General features: G+C 41.8%; 1 protein-coding gene across 6 annotated transcripts in view; it reads right to left on the bottom strand.

The window, feature by feature from the left end:
* Positions 1-2,965: 2,965 nt before the first annotated feature.
* The window catches only part of MDH1B (malate dehydrogenase 1B), a 183,539-nt gene continuing 179,135 nt past the window's right edge, over positions 2,966-7,369 (bottom strand). For 5 of the 6 annotated variants that reach the window (XM_033946232.1, XM_033946235.1, XM_033946236.1 and 2 more), the window contains one exon: positions 2,966-4,374. The gene's annotated coding sequence lies outside the window, so the exon portion shown is untranslated. Of the gene's footprint in view, positions 4,400-7,369 lie in introns of all 6 variants that reach the window. The other variant, XM_033946233.1, reaches the window with a different exon arrangement.

The following is a 7,369-nucleotide window of genomic DNA, read 5'->3' as shown; positions in this document are numbered from 1 at the left end:
GATGCTGTAGGTCCCCCTACCTCTCTTAGGATAGGTTCCCTATAAGGGATGCCTTGAAATTCTGTTGCATGTATATATTTTCACTGACATAATTTCCACTCATAGGAACTAACTGTGACTTGCCTTGAGGACTTAGATAAAAATCTGATGTTTTACATAACCAAGTAACTACCATCCTTTGTTTTCCAAGCAGGTTATTCAAAGGAGATAATTATTTGTCCTGTATCAGAAATGGAGAAAGTTGGGTCTGCCAATATTTACTACTACTACTTATTTCTATAACACTACTAGACATATGCAGCGCAGTACATTAAACACATATGAGACAGCTGCTCTAAGTTTCTCCCTGCAGTAATGTGTCCTACATGTAACTTGTGTAATGACAGGGACTTTTTTCCTCCATATGCTCTGAATACTCTCTCCACAGTATCCCCAGCAGTCTTCACATGGCTGTATACTGCACTGTTTCTTAAATTAATATGCTTTCAAAGTTTTGAAATGTAAACTTCAAGTTTCAAGTTTTATTAAAATTTGATTAAAAACGCTTATAAGAAATTTCTTTTTTTAATATATTTTTATTCATTTTAAAGCCAAAAATAAGTGCAATATATTATACAAGACATTTTACACTTTAACAGCACTTAAATTCTATTAAATTATATTTTATAACAAATACATATATCATCCCCCCCCCCCTTTCTACTTATCCAACAATTGCATTCAAATTAAAGAAATTTCTAAGCAATTTACAATGTAAAAGTAGACCTCTTAAAACATATAGACAACAGACAATACCCAAAGTCAAACTTATTGGGGAGGATAAAAAGGAAGAACTACAATTATCTAGAAAAGCACATAAATGTGGAAGAACATTAGGGAAGGGATTAAGAGCTGTCTAAAATGTGACTGTATTTGTTCTTAGCAGGACAATGATTCTAAGGAAGTGGATCTATCTAATTATTCTTATTTTTCAAAGGCATCTATATAGAGAAAGCTTTTGAGAGAGCCTTTAAATCTCTCCAGTACAGTTTTTTCTGTAAGATAAAGTGGCAAATAATTCCATATTTGGGGAGTGGTAATTTAAAAAAAAAAATTCACTTCTGAAGAGGATTGTCCTTGGTATTAAGGACCAGTCAAGAGCATGAGGGCAGAGATTTAGTATAGTAGTTCCAAGGACATTATCTGAATTCAAGAATGTTTTGGACAAGTATATATGAGGGGGTGCTGAAATGTTCTCAGCTCAATCAAGAAGAGAATGACATGGATATGGCTCATTCAGTGATCTGATACAATGTCAAAACATAGAATTTCATTTCTGAAAATTGGCACTTAATGAAATAAAATAGCACTCTTTTCAGCTACAGTGGCAAAATAACACTCAGAATTTAGTTGGTTGGGCTGAGAGCTTTACATCACCCCCTTGTAGGATCTCAATGGTAGTGAAAGGCAGAGTAGGTGTGGGCAGAGTGGATAGATCATATGGACTTTATCTGCCTTTATTTTTCTGTGTTTCTATAATGGTTTTCAACCCTATCCTGCACCTAGCCAGTTGGCTTTTCAGGGTTTCCATAATGAAGATGCATGAGATACATTTGCAGGTAGTAATGACTAATTGAATAGTCATTGTGGTTATCCTGAAAACTCAACTTGTTAGATGTGTCCCCAGGAAAGAAATGAGAAGTACTTCTCTAGTAGTAATTTCACAGCAGTAGTAGTATAATGGGTACACCTCATGTCAAAATGATTGACAGCTGTCAGAGATAAGGATCGACCAATCAGCGTTCACTTCTGGGTCAAGCCCTGCCCCCATCAGCCCATTGATCTGCCCCACTCTCTGCCCATGCCCCGCCCCTCCCATAGGAATGAATGGTGGTAGCCCCGCCCATGGCCCCACCCCACTCTCCTACATTGCCCCACCCCTCCAATAGGAATGAATGGTGGTAGCCCCGCCCATGCCCCCACCCCCACCCATGGCCCCACCCCCTCATGCCCTGCCCCTCCTGTTGCCCCACCCCCTCATGTCCTGCCCTGGAAATGCACTTTTTGATGACATCACCAGAAATGGGGGCGTGTTTAACCCCGGAAATACGCTTTCTGATGACATCACCGGAAATGGGAGTGCCTGCTCCTACCGGAAATGCGCTTTTCTGATGACATAGGCGGAAATAGGGTAAATGAAGCGACGGAAATGCGTTTTTCTGACCACGTAGGCGGAAATAGGGTAAATGAAGCGACGGAAATGTGCTTTTATGACCCCGTAGGCGGAAATAGGGGAAACAGACTAAAGTCAAAACTCTCCCGGAAATGATGTGGCCAGAAAAAGAAGCGCCTTTATTTTAACAGTTTTTAGTTAAAATACAGGGTTTAAGAGCTCATGGATAGAGCAGATCACAAAACAAAAGACATTCACAAAATCTTTAAAACAGATCAGGGGCAGAAACAATTGAGAAAATGTATTTGCTTTTAACACACTTTCAGTAGGAATTCTGAGCTAATGGTTAATGGGCCAGCTCCCCTATTGTCATGGTAACAGCTGATAAGCCCCTTGCAGCCCCCCTCCTCTGATAAAGCCAAGGGGGGGGGGAGAGGTGGTGGTGTGTTTAAACATGTCTGAACTTATCCCGGCCCCCTACTGTTGTCTTAACAATCTGAAAAAACAAACAAACAAAAGCAGCTGTCACCTAACAGGGCTCTGTTAAAAAGGCAGAGCTATGAAAGAATCTTTATTGAAGCAAATTTATTATGATCCATACGCGTCAGGAAGCTATGGAGGCATTAACCCTCTACTTCAAGCGGCTAAAAAGAGTGATATAACAGTCCGGAGAAAAGATGTGGTGGATTGGGTCACTGGTCAAAACGCATACAATTTACACAGACCGGCTAGAATCCATTTTAAAAGAAATAAAACAATTGTGTCGGAAGTTGACAGACAGTGGCAAAGTGACTTAGTCGACATGTCAGCCTTTGCCCGTTATAACAATGGTTACAAATACATCTTAACGGTAATAGATATCCTGTCAAAATATGCATGGGTCGTGAGTTTAAAAACAAAAACCGGTCACGAAGTTACCAAAGCCTTTGAGGAGAAGGCATCGACAAGAGAGACTTACTTGATTAACAGAGCTTCCGGGGTGGAGTATAGGGAGAGACAAGAGAGGAGAGATGCTGAGGAACTTCAGAATGAATAGATTTGTAGGTGAGTAAAAGGAGTCTGAACTGTATACGAAGATGGACAGGGAGCTAGTGAAGTGATTTGAGGAGAAAGGTAACATGAGCATAACAACACTGGTGGAACAGGAGGCACGCAGCAGAATCCGAACAGATTGAAGGGAGACAGATGGCTTAGTGGAAGACTTGTGAGAAGCAGATTGCAATACTACAGGCGAGAGGTGACGAGAGCATAGATGATGGTTTTGGTAACGTGCTCAGAAAGGAGAGGTCAGATTTTAGCAATGTTGTAGAGAAAGAACAAGTTTTGGGGGTCTGTTGGATTACTCCCAAAATTCTCAAAATGGCTGCAAAAGGATGGTAAACCTGATTATCTGTAAGTCCCACATAACTAACAGCAGGTGTCTGTGTTGCAAAAAAAAAAAAATAGTTTTAACTGGATTCAACTTCTGCCTAAGCTCAAACAAATCCAAAGCAACATGCACCTTGGAAGATACTGAGGACACTACAGAAAGCACTGGGATACCAATGTAATATCATTGGCAGAACTAAAACAGGTAAACCCATTCTAATACAATCTGTCCCCCAAAGAGAAACACTAAAGAAGGGTAGGGATTAAGAGGAACCCTGTATATTCAGTGCTGCTTAGTATCCAGATAAAAGTGCTGAACATAACTGTTGCAGGTATTTAAAGAAAATACTGACCCATGTATTTTGACATGATAAACTGATTTAAGAGTAAACTAAAAAAGGTAGAATGTAACTCATGTAACTATTTGTAGACACATTTTAAATTTTACAGTCTGATCCAATTATCACTTAATGGGCAGAAGCAAATAGGTTTGCAGAGTAAGACAGAAGAATGAAGACTCAAATAAAGAAGAAATTTTCAATTGGGGGGATGGTAAAGATGATGCCATGTAGTAATAATGTAACAAAATGGGTGAGCACTAAAACTTTATGACATCAACTATCAGCCATTGTGGTTTCTTGAGTTGGTCGAATCTGCTTACTGGAAAAAGGCAAAATGAGCAATAGAAAGTCTTAAATCAGCCAGTTCACTGGTTAGCCAATAGTCTTCCATGGAGCAGAATTTTGCCTCTAGGATGATGGTGCCTCCTGCCACTGGTAAGAAATTATGAAAGGCTTCTTCAGACAACAAGGCTGTTAGACATTCAACTAACCTCCTCAATCTCCAACCAAGTACTGCAGATGAATGAAAAAAAGAAAACTTAACACAAAAGAAAATTTGTATTGATTTTCTGCAAAATTTAATGTAGAATCTAGAATATTTACTCTTTTTTTCAGTTCAAAATTTTTATTGGACATTTGGGGATAATAACAAAGAATATGAACCACAAAAAACAGTGAAAATACAGTCAAGTAAAGAGGTGATTGAGAAAATCAGTTACAATCCACTGTATAGTTAGCCCCTAATAATCAAACAATCTCAGATAAAGTCATAGAGAGGAGGCTAAATGGAATATGTGAGAAGGGGAAAGAAAGGAAAAGAAAAAGGAAAAGGGTACAGTAAGAAAGAGACAGCAAGCAGCAGGAGTGGTCAACTAACTAGATTGCATATAATGATCCAGAAATTTCCAAGGTGAAGGTAGATGAAAGATTTGGAGAGACAATCTAGATATACAGCATTTTTTTTTAAAGCATAAGATTCATATACTTATTATAAAGGCATAATGAGTTCTACCAAAAGGTATCTAATATAATAAAACGCTAAGCGCGCATGTGCACTCTTACTGCCGTGTTGCCTGATCTGTAGTTCCGTGGCCGGCAGAAAGCGCATGCGTGCTTACCACGCATCTCTCTGTCTCGTAGCGGGTTTGCCGGCTCCGGCCAGACAAAGTTCATTTTTTACTTCAAAGCCGCCGCTGCGGCTCCTCTATCGAATCTCACCAGAGTCGGAGAAGATTATCAACTCTGGCGGGGATCGAGAGAGGAGACGCAGCGTCGGCTTTGAACTAAAAAATGAACTTTGTCTGGCCAGAGCCAGCAAGCCTGCTGCGAGACAGAGAGATGGCATCTGAATATTAGCAGCTCAGGGATCTGAATATTAGCAGCGACTTGGCAACGGGGGAGAGGGGAAGAAACCACAAGTAAGCCATGCTCTGTCCTCTCAAGAGCTCAGGCATCTGAATATTTGCAGCAATGTGGAAGTCTTTTTACAAAAGATATGTTAATCGTCTTATCCAGGGGTGGCTGCACATTTCTGTTTTTTGACAGAGCAGGGAAGAGGGACAGGGGGAGCAGGGAAGAGGTGCTTCTGGGCCGGGGGAGCAATGAACAGGGACAGGGGGAGCAGGGAAGAGGTGCTGCTGGACAGGGAAGTGGAGTGGGGAAGGAAATACTGCTGGTGAGAAAAGGGGGCTCAGGCTGAAAGGGAACAGATGGGAGAAGAGGGCTGGTAAAAATGAGTTTAGAGCTGGGGCTGAAAATAGGGGACATGTGAGGGAAGGAGGCTTTACTAGCACCCGTTAATGTAACGGGCTAAAACACTAGTAGTCTAAGAAAGAGGCTGATTTCCAATTCTTAAGAATATGCATAATAGCTGTTACAATCATAGCATCTATCAGTTTTGAAGGGCAGTCAGAGTGAGCAAAGCACGTATGTTGAGATCGGATAATAATCACATCAAAAGTTAAGTCGCAGGTACAGGATGTGACTTCTTGGATGGTGGTCCAAATGCGAGACCAGAAAGGATGGACAGCTTTACAGTTGAAGAGCATATGATCTAGTGTGCCATCAGTTCAAGACAATGCCAACATTTGGGATCCGGTTTGAGTTTGGCCATGCGGATCGGAGTCCATACAGCATGTCACATAACATAGAACATGAATTGTGAGATTCTAGAAGACTTCAATGGTCGATTAGTCACTGTCCATAATAATTCCCAATCTATATCCTGTACCGGTGTAGATAGCATATTCTCCCAGTGTTTCATGGATTGAGGGGTGAAGGTGTAGTGATGATCTCGCAGAATATGATAAAAGGTAAGAACATAAGAACATAAGTAGTGCCTCTGCTGGGTCAGACCACAGGTCCATCACGCCCAGCAGTCCGCTCCCGCGGCAGCCCAACAGGTCATGACCTGTCTGAATCACCCCTTGGTTTCTCATCGAAGTCCTATCTTCCCATCCAATTTTTGACCCTTTGTCCCCGCACCCCTTTCAGTACCCTACGATCCCTTTGTCCCTCAGGAATCCGTCCAATCCCTGTTTGAATCCCTGTACTGTATTCTGCCTGATCACTTCCTCCGGGAGCGCATTCCATGTGTCCACGACCCTTTGGGTGAAGAAAAACTTCCTTGCATTTGTCTTGAACCTATCCCCCTTCAGTTTCTCCGAGTGCCCCCTCGTACCCGTTGTCCCTCTCAGTCTGAAGAACCTGTCCCTATCCACCCTCTCTATGCCTCTCAGGATTTTGAAGGTCTCTATCATATCTCCCCTGAGCCTCCTCTTTTCCAGAGAGAAGAGACCCAGTTTATCCAGCCTCTCGGCATATGGGCAGTTTTCCAGCCCTCTTACCAGCTTCATTGCTCTCCTTTGGACTCTCTCAAGTACCGCCATGTCCTTCTTGAGGTGCGGCGACCAATACTGAACGCAGTATTCCAGATGCGGGCGCACCATCGCCCGATATAGTGGCATGATGACTTCCCGCGTCCTGGTTGTGATACCCTTCTTTATGATGCCCAGCATCCTGTTGGCTTTTTTCGCTGCTACTGCACACTGTGCGGATGGCTTCATTGATGCATCCACTAGCACACCCAAGTCTCTCTCAAGTCCGCTGTCTCCCAGCAGTGCCCCCCCCATTTTGTAGTTGAACAACGGGTTCTTATTTCCTATATGCATGGTAGAAATAGCTTTACCACCAGAGAGAACTAGATTACACCAACGTTGAACAGTGTTTAACGAGTCTTTGTCGTTAAAGTGTAATGTAATATTAGATATTGCGGAGATCAAAAGGAGCCATTGAGGGTGGCAATGTTGAAAAACTGGATATTGAGTACTTAATGAGGAGAAAGGTATGGTCGATTTTGAAGTTATCAATTGGTCTACTATCCAAATTCCGGCCTTTTGCCACTTTTTCCAGGAGAAAGTTTTACCATTATATTTAATCTTTGAGTTAATCCAGATTGACATATCAGATTTATTATATATAGAAATATCTGCCACGGCATCCAGACATC

Source organism: Geotrypetes seraphini, chromosome 5 (assembly GCF_902459505.1).
Source record: "Geotrypetes seraphini chromosome 5, aGeoSer1.1, whole genome shotgun sequence".
In the NCBI taxonomy this organism is placed as follows: domain Eukaryota; kingdom Metazoa; phylum Chordata; class Amphibia; order Gymnophiona; family Dermophiidae; genus Geotrypetes; species Geotrypetes seraphini.
Note: the sequence above shows the minus strand (reverse complement) of the source record. Positions and strands in the feature narration are given on the sequence as shown.